This window comes from Anomaloglossus baeobatrachus, chromosome 1 (genome assembly GCF_048569485.1).
Source record: "Anomaloglossus baeobatrachus isolate aAnoBae1 chromosome 1, aAnoBae1.hap1, whole genome shotgun sequence".
Lineage (NCBI taxonomy): Eukaryota > Metazoa > Chordata > Amphibia > Anura > Aromobatidae > Anomaloglossus > Anomaloglossus baeobatrachus.
In genome coordinates this window covers 718,599,572-718,612,599 of record NC_134353.1, presented here as the reverse complement: position 1 = coordinate 718,612,599, position 13,028 = coordinate 718,599,572, and the positions used below count along the sequence as shown (strand labels likewise).

Here is a 13,028-nt window from a genome sequence, read left to right as displayed (position 1 = left end):
ATATTCCTGACATCTTTTATTCTGGCATATAGATCTGAGACAGAGGGCGGGGCTACCCTTCTCCAGAACAGTGAAATTAGACACTTGGCCGCAGTAAGGACATGGAGTAAAAGCTTTAGTTCAGGTTTGCTAAGAGACGATGGGAGGGCATTCAGCAGATACACTACCGGGTCTCTGGTCACGCTACCCCACACCAATCTGCCAATCAAGGACTCCCCCTCCTCCCAGAAGCCATCAATGATCGGGCATGTCCAGAATATATGGTATTGAGGATGTCATGAGGATTTTTACTTGGTTTTCCTTATAAAGAGTGCTAAACGAGGACCTAAATGTCCTAGCCCATATGACTGACCAGAGTGCATCTGAAAGGGGGCGTCCAACCCATCCCTCCCATCTCTTCATGTATGAATGCTTCAGTGCTTCCGGCGGGTCCCCGATTATCAGAATGTTATAAATGGCCGAGATCAGTCCCCTGGTTGAAGTCCTGCCTGAGCAAAGGATTTCGAATGCTGTGGGACGCCGCGCCCCCGCCCGTCCCATAATGTCTGTGAAAAAATGTGATACCTGTTGATATGAGGAATATAGGTGAAGGGGTAGGTTGTATTGATATCGTAAATCCGAAAATGGCTTCAATTTCAGCGTAACCAGGTTGACCAGGTCCCGAAAACAGTAGAGGCCCGTCTTCGCCCATTGCCCCATCACCCTCGGGTTCATGCCCTTTGTCAGATGTGGTGTGAACAAGAAAGGGGTCAGCAGGGAAGACTGTGAGGCCAGCTGGAACTTTATTCTACACTGTCGCCACACCTCCCTTGTAAATGCCATCGGACCCAGGAGTTCTCTGGATGGGGTTTCACTAGGGCGTCCCCACACTAGAGAGCTGGGGTGGAAAGGTGCCATCCAAAGCTTCTCTATCTCCGTCCACCTGTTAAAAGCCGGGAAGGTCGTCCATGACGCCAGGCTGCGCAGGTGTGCGGCATAGTAATAAAGCTTAAGATTCGGACACGACAAGCCCCCTTTTGTACGTGGAGCGCATAGTACTGAATCTGGGATGCGGTGCCTTCCTGAGTGCCATATAAATTGCAAGAGTTTTGATTGGACTTTTTTCAATACCCCCAGGGGAACCCGCACCGGGAGTGTTTCAAACAGATACAAGAATTTAGGGATAACTGACATTTTAAGTGTAGCGATTTTACCCAGAAAAGAGATCTGAAGTGATGACCATTTTTTTAGGCTATTTTCCACTTCGCGTATCAGGAGAGGGAAATTGGCTTGGTATAGTGTTTTATAACTGGGGGTTATTTTGACTCCTAAATATCGTAGGGAATCTGAACGCCACGAGTACTTGAAATTTTGTTTAAGGATCTGTAATTTAGTTTCTGGGATGTTAAGCATCAAGGCCTCTGTTTTGTCGGAGTTAAGTTTATAACCCGAGAGTCTAGCGTATTGAGTTAGTACTGCGTGTAAGTTTGGTAGGGAAATGACAGGATTAGTCAGAGACAACAGGACGTCATCTGCAAATAGGGCCACTTTAAAGGATTTATCCCGAACCTTGACCCCCATAATGTCTGGATTAAGTCGAATATCTGCTGCCAGTGGTTCAATGCTTAGGACATATAGCAAAGGGGACAGAGGACAGCCCTGCCTAGTTCCATTTCGAATGGGCAGGGGATTGGATTGTGCATGAGGGAGGCGAATCGTCGCCGCAGGGAGAGAATACAAGCCCCGCAGGGCTGAGACAAATGGTCCCGACAGGCCGAAGTGGTCCAACACAGAAAACATGAAGGACCAATCCAGCCTATCGAAAGCCTTCTCCGCGTCTAGTCCCAGAAGAAGTGCTTCCACTCCTTCCCTATTCACCACCTCCACCAGATCTAAGATCCTTCGGGTGAGCGAACGAAACCTACCTGGTCTTTATGAACCAGCTGTGGAATCCAATTATTTAGACGGTCCGCCAACAGTTTGGTGAATATTTTGAGATCAGAGTTTAAGAGGCTGATAGGGCGATAGCTCGCACATTCTATGGGGTCCCTACCCGCTTTAGGTATGACAGTTATGTAAGAGTGTAAAAAAGTATTTGGGATGTCCTCACCCTTCATAAAAAGATTGAAAAGATGAGTCAAATGAGGCGATAATTCTCCCAGGAAGGTTTTATAATATAGGTAAGTAAACCCATCTGGGCCCGGAGCCTTGTGGTTAGGGAGGTCTTTAACGGTCTGATGGATCTCATCCGGGGCTATTTCTCGATTTAAGATCCTCCAGAGCCTCCTGGGACAGTTTCGGAAGGTGACAGTCAGCCAGATAATCATTCAATATCGTTGTTCTATCTGGGTGGGACATTGGTAGTGACGGAGGGATAGAGTACAGGGATGTGTAGTATGCGTGAAAGAGTTGTGCAATTTTTGTGGGATCATAATGAGGGGTACCCAAAGTATCCTTTATGACGCAAGGAGCGGAAGTTATCGTTTGGTCCCGGAGCCTTCTGGCCAGCATCGTATGTGATTTATTGCCATACTCATAATACTTCTGGCGTGAGTAACGTAATAGTTTTTCTATTTTCCCGTGTGATATCTCTTTTAATTTAGTTCTGAGATCTATTACCGCTTTCAGGCGAGTCTTAGAGGGGTGGGTGCGAAGGCGTTCCTCTGCTGCTCGAAGGTCTGTTTCACATTGATGATAAAGGTGCTGTGAGTCCTTTTTGAGCTTGGAAGAAATAGCTATGCACTCCCCTCTAATAACCGCCTTGTGGGCTTCCCATATCACTGGGAAAGATGGAGGGGTCTGAGAATTCTCCGCAAAGTAATTCTGTATAGCCTTACAGATAGATTCTCGAGAAGTAGGGTTAGTGAGTAGGGATTCATTTAGTCTCCAGTGGGTTCTTTTTGAGGGAACATTTGTTAAATTAAGGTGTAGTAGTAAAGGGGCATGATCTGACCACGTGATACTGCCTATTTGTGCTTGTCGGAGTGTTCTAAGAGTGAGAACGTTACCAAAGAAATAATCGATTCGGCTATGGGAATTATGAGGATGTGAGAAGAAAGTATATTGTCTTGCTGTCGGGTTATCAATTCTCCACAGATCAAATAGTTGGTATTTATGGATCAATTTGCGAAATCCCGTAGACAAATTGGATGACTTACTTAGGTTTGTGGATTGCGAGGGTGCTAGCATTTTATCGGCTCTGTGTGAGAACACCATATTGAAGTCCCCTCCTATAATGTGAATGACCCCCCGATCTGACGGGAGGCGTGAGAGGACCGAAGAAACAAATCTATTCTGATTAGAGTTTGGAGCATAGAGGTTACATAGGACTAATTTCATCCCATTCAGCGTGCCCTGGATGATCAGGTAGCAACTTGAGGGATCTGCTTCCCACTTACTCACTTGGAGTGGGCAAGTGCGAGCAATTAGTATAGCCACCCCAGCTTTCTTTTTTGTATTTGTAGCCGAAAAGGATTGAGGAAACCAATGGCGGGCAAAGTTAAGAGCTTTTTCCGTGAAGTGTGTCTCTTGCAGAAACACCACATCCGCCAGTGATTTTCGCATCTCCTGAAGAACCAGTCTCCTTTTAACATCGGAATTCAACCCCTTCACGTTAAGGCTCATTAACGTAGCCATCCCAGTGTCTTAATGTAAGCTAATGTCAGGACTAGTGTTTGAGATTGTCGCCTGATGTGTATGGTAGACATACTCCCTGGGTCCTTCCGAAACTGAGCGCCTCTACTATAGTGAGTTGCATACCTGTGAGTACAACCACAACAAGAAAGAATAAACCAAAACATACCTACGTTCTACCAAAAAATAGAAATTCTTCAATTATGCAATAAGGGTATGGAATCAACCCCTACCGTCCACTACCCCACCAGCAGAGTCGACTTACTTTTATACAAAGTTAAGGATACCTCACTAAGTATAACCTGCACTATAAACCAAAGTGCGAATCAATTGGTACGACTCTGCAGAAGGGTTAGTGGCGGAACCTCACAAACCGGACTAGGGATCCAAACCTAACCCCCCCCCCCCCCCCCCCCCCCCGGTGTTTTTGTATAAAGGAGGATGTCCCAGGAAAATGGGGAGCAATATAAGCAAACCAGTTGACCCCCTGGAATTCCCATAAGAGATCAAAAAATGACTATAAAGTCACGAGAAAAAAACAATCGGGTAGGTCCTTCTGCTCTTGGGCCTCTAGATCGCCGTTTACGTGCTGCTGTGGCCGGCTGCCAGGTCTGAGGAAGCTGCTGTATCTGTTGGGGCAGAGTCCAATCTGGCAGGTCCGGGACAGGAAGGTCGAATGCCCGGCAAAATGACTCCAGGTCTGCAGGGGTCCGAAGGCTGACCGACGTCTCCCCTCGCCGTGCAGATAGACTGAACGGGAACCCCCATCTATAGAGGATATTATTGGCCTTTAGGGATAACAGTAATGGGCGGAGGGCCCTCCGCTGCTGTAGTGTCAACCATGAGAGATCCTGAAACAGTTGAATCTTAGCATCTTGGTACATCGCTTGTTTTGGCGGTCGTGCTCTGTACATTATTTCCTCTTTAAGTTGGAAGTCCACAATATGACAAATAATGTCTCTCGGGTTCCCTGTCAAATTTTTGGGGCGCAAAGCCCTGTGTGCTCTGTCCATAGGAATTGGGCTATCAGGAGGGCGCTGAAGGAGAGAATTAAATTTCTCTATCGTTTCATTGGGGGACACAGGACCATGGGTTATGCTGCTGTCACTAGGAGGCTGACACTAAGTAAACATAAAAAAGTTAGCTCCTCCCTAGCAGCATACACCCCGAGCCGGAGGTGGGCTCAGATCAGTTTTTAGCTTAGGGTACCTTCACACTTTAGCGATGCAGCAGCGATCCGACCAGCGATCTGACCTGGTCAGGATCGCTGCTGCATCGCTACATGGTCGCTGGTGAGCTGTCAAACAGGCAGATCTCACCAGCGACCAGTGAACAGCCCCCAGCCAGCAGCGACGTGCAAGCGACGCTGCGCTTGCACGGAGCCGCTGTCTGGAAGCTGCGGAGACTGGTAACTAAGGTAAACATCGGGTATGGTTACCCGATGTTTACATTAGTTACCAGTGTGAGCAGGGAGCAGGGAGCCGCGCACACTGAGCGCTGGCTCCTTGCTCTCCTAGCTGCATTACACATCGGGTTAATTAACCCGATGTGTAATGCAGCTACATGTGCAGAGAGCAGGGAGCCGCGCACACTGAGCGCTGGCTCCTTGCTCTCCTAGCTGCATTACACATCGGGTTAATTAACCCGATGTGTAATGCAGCTACATGTGCAGAGAGCAGGGAGCCGCGCACACTGAGCGCTGGCTCCTTGCTCTCCTAGCTGCTGTACACATCGGGTTAATTAACCCGATGTGTACAGCAGCTACATGTGCAGAGAGCCGGAGCCGGCAGCACAGGCAGCGTGAGAGCTGCGGAGGCTAGTAACTAAGGTAAATATCGGGTAACCACCTTGGTTACCCGATGTTTATCTTGGATACAGCTTACCTCAGCTGTCAGACGCCGGCTCCTGCTCCCTGCTCGCTTCATTTGTCGCTCTCTTGCTGTCACACGCAGCGATCTGTGTGTCACAGCAGGAGAGCGGCTTTGAAGAAAACGAACCAGGGCTGTGTGTAACGAGCAGCGATCTCGCAGCAGGGGCCAGATCGCTGCTCATTGTCACACACAGCGAGATCGCTAATGAGGTCACTGCTGCGTCACAAAAAGCGTGACTCAGCAGCGATCTCGGCAGCGAGCTCGCTGTGTGTGAAGCACCCCTTAGTGTCGTAGGAGGCTGATGTGGGCCGTCTCGGCCCCCCTCAGCCATGTATTTTTTTGCGCTTTTTTCTTTTATTTCGGCGCCGCTCATCACTCTCATACCTGTCGTCTTCTTCTCTGCAGGTATTCGCTTCACTCATTCTCCGCAGCCCCGTGGGTACAGCTCCCCAGGGTCGCAGGGGCTTGAGACGTCGGGGCCCTCTCCCCCGCCCGTCCCCGTGGTACCACTCCCGGGGGTGCGCGTGTGGGCAGGTTGTTTTGTGGGCACCCCTGATTCGCCCTGAGGTATCACCCCAAAGGGCGTACAGGGGAGTACAGCAGGGATGGATCCTCCGCAGCGTGTGTGATAGGGGGCTGTCTACCCCCATCATGATGTCCACTACCCTGCCTCAGCACGCTCTCCCCCGGAGCCTTCCTGGACGAGCAGCGCTGTTCACAGGCAGGGCAGGGAGCCCTGCCTGCACCGCATCCATCGCTGAGCCGGCGCCGCCGATTGCAGGTAGGACCGACTTCCCTGCTCTTTCCCCCATGGTCCTGTGTCCCCCAGCCTCCTCCAGCGTCCCCTCTCCATTTTAGCCTGCCTCTGGTCCCCTGAGGCTGCAGCGCGCCGGCGTTCTGAGTTTTCTGGCCAGCTCATTCCTGGACTCCACTTCTGGACTGGTGGGCAGCACGCAGGACCTGGGTAAGCTCTGCTCCTAAGGAGCAGCCCTCACTAGGTAGCATTCTCTGAGTTTAGGGACGAGTTAACCCTCTCCTGTCTCCTTCCTAGCAGCCACCAGGGAGAGTACCTGTTTGCACCATGCCTAAGGCTAAGCCCACCCAATCCAAGCAGGCCCCCTTTGCACTATTTTTTGCATGCTCCTCCTGCAGCTCCAAATTTTCCCAGGGTCAGGACGCCCCACTATGCTCCGTCTGTTCTACAGACGCATAGCCTCCGCAGAACTCCGCGGCCGACGTTTCTGATACCGCAGACGCCACAGCGCCATATGCTGCCGGGCCCTGCGTCCCGCCCCCCCCCGACTGGCTAGCGTCCCTGTCCCAGTCCGTAGATTCCCTCTCTGAGGCTTCTCGGACCATTGCGCAAGCTCTACGCCTGCTGCCGACGCTCGCCCAGATTCCCGCAGACCCGGCGCAATTGCCTCCGGAGCAGGTGAGCCCCGTGGCAGGGTCCTCCTCTGCTGCTCAGAAACTGACCCGCCAGGTCTCGTCCTCAGACTCTTCCCAGGTTTCACCTTCATCCCCAGGTCCAGACCGTCAGTCCTCCAGGGAGGCTTCTGACTGCTCCGAGGATGATTCCGATGCGGTACCCCTGCAGGACTCAGAGCAGGCGGCCGATATCCGGCACATGGTAAATAGCCTGATAGAAGCAGTAAACCAGACCTTGAAGGTACAGGTGGACCCAGTCTCCTCCCAGAGCACCCAGATCTCCTTTAAGCGGGTGAAGCGGGCCCAGAACACATTCAGCGGACATCCAGAATTCGCTGAGTTACTGCGCAGCCACAGGCAACAGCCGGACAGGGTATTTACCAGCGGTAAGTCCATCGATTTGCATTATCCCTTTCCTGAGGGTCTTAGAAAGGATTGGGCAGGTTCCCCTGTGGTCGACCCCCCAATCTCCCGCCTGTCTTCTCACACAGTCCTTCCACTCACTAACGGTACGTCTCTCAAAGACCCTACGGACCGTACTATTGACAGGTTTGCCCGTCCCGCCTTCGAGGCAGCGGGCTCATCCCTCTCTCCGGCCTTCGCCTCGGTTTGGGTTGCGAAGGCCCTGATGTCCTGGGCGGACACGCTACGCTGCGGTCTCCGCGCCATTCCTGCCAATCCGGACCTGGTTCCCATAGCCTCGCAGATTTCCCTCGCGGGTGAGTACTTGCTCAATGCAGCCCTGGCGTCTGCAAGTTGCGCGACCCAGGCCGCCAGCAACAATGTGGCCATCCGTCGAGCCCTTTGGCTCCGGTCCTGGAACGCGGATGCGGCCTCTAAGAAGTCACTAACTTCTCTGCCCTTCCTAGGGGAGCGTCTCTTCGGAGATAGGCTGGACCAGCTGATCTCCGATGCAACGGGAGGAAAGAGTACATCTCTCCCCCAATTGCGTCCCAAGCGCTTCCAGAATCGGCACTCCACCGCTCGTTTCCGGCCCTTTCGCAGCTTCAGCTCCAATCCCCAGCCGCGGAAAAGCCGCTCTCCTCCGAGAGACAGGAAGACCCCGTCATTCAAGACCAATCCCGCCTGGCGTTCACGCCCCCGCCAGTCCACGAGATCCTCTTCCGGTTACCGCCGTCGTTCATCCAAGTGACTCGCGGTCGGCGCGCAACAGCGCCAGACTTGTGGGAGGGCGTCTGTCTCGTTTTCAGCATGTGTGGATCCCCCTGACCGCCGATGCCTGGGTCAGAGAGATCATCACATCAGGCTACAAAATAGAATTCGAGGCAAAGCCACCGAGACGTTTTTCTTTGTCGCTCCATTGGGAGACCCAGACAATTGGGTGTATAGCTACTGCCTCCGGAGGCCACACAAAGCATTACACTTAAAAGTGTAAGGCCCCTCCCCTTCTGCCTATACACCCCCCGTGGGATCACGGGCTCCTCAGTTTTCAAGCTTTGTGCGAAGGAGGTCAGACATCCACGCATAGCTCCACTGTTTAGTCAGCAGCAGCTGCTGACTATGTCGGATGGAAGAAAAGAGGACCCATACTAGGGTCCCCAGCATGCTCCCTTCTCACCCCACTTTTGTCGGCGGTGTTTGTTAAGGTTGAGGTACCCATTGCGGGTACGGAGGCTGGAGCCCACATGCTGCATCCTTCCCCATCCCCCTTAGGGCTCTGGGTGAAGTGGGATTTTACCGGTCTCCAGGCACAAGGGACCGGGCTCCATCCACAGCCCCTGGGGAATCTGCTGGATTTGGAGCGGAGTATCGTCAGGGACAGGCCCTGCTACGTCAAGGTACTCTGTGTCCCCGTACAGACCGCGCGCACACTGCAGCATTGCTGGGTGTGTTAGTGCGCCGGGGACAACAGCGCTGCGCGCTTGTGCCACACTTCCACAGCTTGCTGAGGGAGTTATTGTGTTGGGAACTGCCGCGCCGGCCGCTGCTAGCAGTTTACACTGCGGCGCGGCTGGGACTTGTGGTGCGCCGGGGACTTCCGCGCTGGCCGTGCATGTTTGACGGCCGCGCTTATTACTACAGTCCCCGGCTTTTGCGGCCTAGTTTCGCTTCGTTCCCGCCCCCAGGCCTGCCAGTCAGGGGAAGGGCGGGACGCTGTACAGAACGTCAGCGCCGAAGGCTGGAGTCTGCTTTACATACTCCAGCCCTCACATTGAGCACAGTGGAACGCCAGTTTCCCGCACTTTGTCTGAGGCACGCCCACGGTCCGCCCCTCTTCACAGAACGCCGGCAGCCATTCCTCAATGCAGTCTGAGCTGGAGAGGGGAGACAAGTTCTGGGAGACCCAGGCACGGGATTCTGGCGACCACACACCCGCTTTTAGCGGGCGGTAAGCGGCACCTCCGGTGCTGACCCCACTAGTGCCAAAGTGTTCAATTGTATTTTTATGCTTGCATGCTATACATTGCACTAAACGGTCGCTGGTGATTCTTGGCTATATACCCTCCTGGATTGCTTACTACAGCATGTCGTCCGCAAAAAAACAAGGGTGCCAAGGCACAGGCTTTCTATGCGGCTTGTACCGCTTGTGAGGCTGTTCTACCGGCAGGTTCCACTGACCCCCATTGTGTGCAGTGCTCGGCCCCTGTGCCACTTGCTCGGCCGGGGCCCCTGCTGGAGGTGACCCAGGGAGATCCACCTGTGAATACTGTCCAGGTGACGGGGACAGAGTTTGCAATTTTTGCTGATAGATTGTCTGTGACTATGACTAAGATTCTAGAAACTTTGCAATCTAGACCAGTAACTCAGACCATGGGCACTGTTGATTCATTGCTCCCTGGTCCCCCTCAGTTGGAACAGCTCCGAGCTCCGGGGGTGTCCCATGCATCCCAGGGTGACGGCTCTGACACGGACGACAGTCCCAGACAGCCTAAGCGAGCTCGCTATGAGCGGCCCTCTACTTCATCACACTGGTCAGGGTCCCAGCAGGAGGATTCTCTGTGTGATGAGGCGGAGGTAGCTGATCAGGATTCTGATCCTGAGACCGCTCTCAATCTGGATACCCCTGATGGTGACGCCATAGTGAATGATCTTATCGCGTCCATCAATAAAATGTTGGATATTTCTCCCCCAGCTCCTCCAGTGGAGGAGTCAGCTTCACAGCAGGAGAAATTCCATTTCAGGTATCCCAAGCGTAAATTGAGTACTTTTCTGGACCACTCTGACTTCAGAGAGTCAGTCCAGAAACATCACGCTTATCCAGATAAGCGTTTCTCCAAACGGCTTAAGGATACACGTTATCCCTTTCCTCCTGACGTGATCAAGAGCTGGACCCAGTGTCCCAAGGTGGATCCCCCAATCTCCAGGCTTGCGGCTAGATCCATAGTTGCAGTGGAGGATGGGGCTGCACTTAAAGATGCCACTGACAGACAGATGGAGCTCTGGTTGAAATCCATCTATGAAGCTATCGGCGCGTCGTTTGCTCCTGCATTCGCAGCCGTATGGGCACTCCAAGCTATTTCAGCTGGTCTTACACAGATTGACACGGTCACACGTACATCTGTTCCGCAGGTGGCATCCTTAACCTCTCAAATGTCTGCTTTCGCGTCTTACGCGATTAATGCGGTTCTGGACTCTACGAGCCGTACGGCAGTGGCATCCGCCAACTCCGTCGTTTTACGCAGAGCCTTGTGGTTAAGGGAATGGAAAGCAGATTCTGCTTCCAAAAAATGCTTAACCAGTTTGCCATTTTCTGGTGACCGACTGTTTGGTGAGCGTTTGGATGAAATCATCAAACAGTCCAAGGGTAAGGATTCATCCTTACCTCAGCCCAGACAAAACAAACCCCAACAGAGGAGGGGACAGTCGGGGTTTCGGTCCTTTCGAGGCTCGGGCAGGTCCCAATTCTCCTCGTCCAAAAGGACTCAAAAGGATCAGAGGAGCTCAGATTCTTGGCGGGCTCAGTCACGCCCAAAAAAGATAGCCGGAAGACCCGCTACCAAGGCGGCTTCCTCATGACTTTCGGCCTCCTCTCTCCGCATCCTCGGTCGGTGGCAGGCTCTCCCGCTTTGGCGACATTTGGCTGCCACAGGTCCAAGACCGTTGGGTGAGAGACATTCGGTCTCACGGGTACAGGATAGAGTTCAGTTCTCGTCCTCCAACTCGATTCTTCAGAACGTCTCCGCCTCCCGACCGAGCCGATGCTCTTCTGCAGGCGGTGTGCACTCTAAAAGCGGAAGGAGTGGTGATCCCTGTTCCTCTTCAAGAGCAAGGTCACGGTTTTTACTCCAATTTGTTTGTGGTACCAAAAAAGGACGGGTCTTTCCGTCCCGTTCTGGACCTAAAACTTCTCAACAAGCACGTGAGAACCAGACGGTTCCGGATGGAATCCCTCCGCTCCGTCATCGCCGCAATGTCTCAAGGAGATTTCCTAGCATCAATAGACATCAAGGATGCTTATCTCCACGTACCGATTGCTCCAGAGCATCAGCGTTTTCTACGCTTCGTTATAGGAGACGAACACCTTCAGTTCGTAGCCCTGCCTTTTGGTCTGGCGACAGCCCCACGGGTCTTCACCAAGGTCATGGCAGCTGTAGTTGCAGTCCTGCACTCTCAGGGACACTCTGTGATCCCTTACTTGGACGATCTACTTTTCAAGGCGCCTTCTCAAGAGGCATGCCAACACAGCCTGAACGTTGCGCTGGAGACCCTCCAGGGTTTCGGGTGGATCATCAACTTTTCCAAGTCAAATCTAACCCCGACCCAGTCGATAACATATCTTGGCATGGAGTTTCATACTCTCTCAGCGATAGTGAAGCTTCCGCTTGTCAAACAGCGTTCACTACAGACAGGGGTGCAATCTCTCCTTCAAGGCCAGTCACACTCCTTGAGACGCCTCATGCACTTCCTAGGGAAGATGGTTGCAGCAATAGAGGCAGTCCCTTTCGCGCAGTTTCATCTGCGTCCACTACAATGGGACATTCTCCGCCAATGGGACGGGAAGTCAAAGTCCCTCGACAGGAACGTCTCCCTTTCTCAGGCGGCCAAGGATTCTCTTCGATGGTGGCTGCTTCCCACCTCATTGTCGAAAGGGAAATCCTTCCTACCCCCATCCTGGGCGGTGGTGACGACAGATGCGAGTCTGTCAGGGTGGGGAGCAGTCTTTCTCCACCACAGGGCTCAAGGTACGTGGACTCAGCAAGAGTCCACCCTTCAGATCAACGTTCTGGAGATCAGGGCAGTGTATCTTGCCCTACAAGCCTTCCAGCAGTGGCTGGAAGGCAAGCAGATCCGTATTCAGTCGGACAACTCCACAGCGGTGGCATACATCAACCACCAAGGAGGAACTCGCAGTCGGCAAGCCTTCCAGGAAGTCCGGCGGATTCTGACGTGGGTGGAAGACACGGCTTCCACCATATCCGCAGTTCACATCCCAGGCATGGACAACTGGGAAGCAGACTTCCTCAGTCGCCAGGGTATGGACGCAGGGGAATGGTCTCTTCACCCGGACGTGTTTCAGGAGATCTGTCGCCGCTGGGGGATGCCGGACGTCGACCTAATGGCGTCTCGGCACAACAACAAGGTCCCAGCTTTTATGGCACGGTCTCACGATCACCGAGCTCTGGCGGCAGACGCCTTAGTTCAAGATTGGTCGCAGTTCCGGCTTCCTTATGTGTTTCCACCTCTGGCTCTGTTGCCCAGAGTGCTATGCAAGATCAGGTCCGACTGCCGCCGCGCCATCCTCGTCGCTCCAGACTGGCCAAGGAGGTCGTGGTACCCGGATCTGTGGCACCTCGCGGTAGGCCAACCATGGGCACTACCAGACCGACCAGACTTGCTGTCTCAAGGGCCGTTTTTCCATCAGAATTCTGCGGCCCTGAACCTGACTGTGTGGCCATTGAGTCCTGGATCCTAGCGTGTTCAGGATTGTCTCAAGAGGTCATTGCTACCATGAGACAGGCTAGAAAACCTACCTCCGCCAAGATATACCACAGGACGTGGAAAATATTCTTATCTTGGTGCTCTGCTCAGGGAGTTTCTCCCTTGCCATTTGCATTGCCTACTTTTCTTTCCTTCCTGCAATCCGGTTTGGAAAAAGGTTTGTCGCTCAGCTCCCTCAAGGGACAAGTCTCAGCGCTATCTGTATTCTTTCAGAAG

The 13,028-nt window shown here is 53.0% G+C and overlaps 1 protein-coding gene across 4 annotated transcripts in view; it reads left to right on the top strand.

Annotated features, from left to right (window-relative positions):
- Window positions 1–13,028, top strand: part of LOC142250032 (E1A-binding protein p400-like) — a 407,327-nt gene that overhangs the window by 116,920 nt on the left and 277,379 nt on the right. The gene's annotated exons all lie outside the window — the stretch shown is intronic.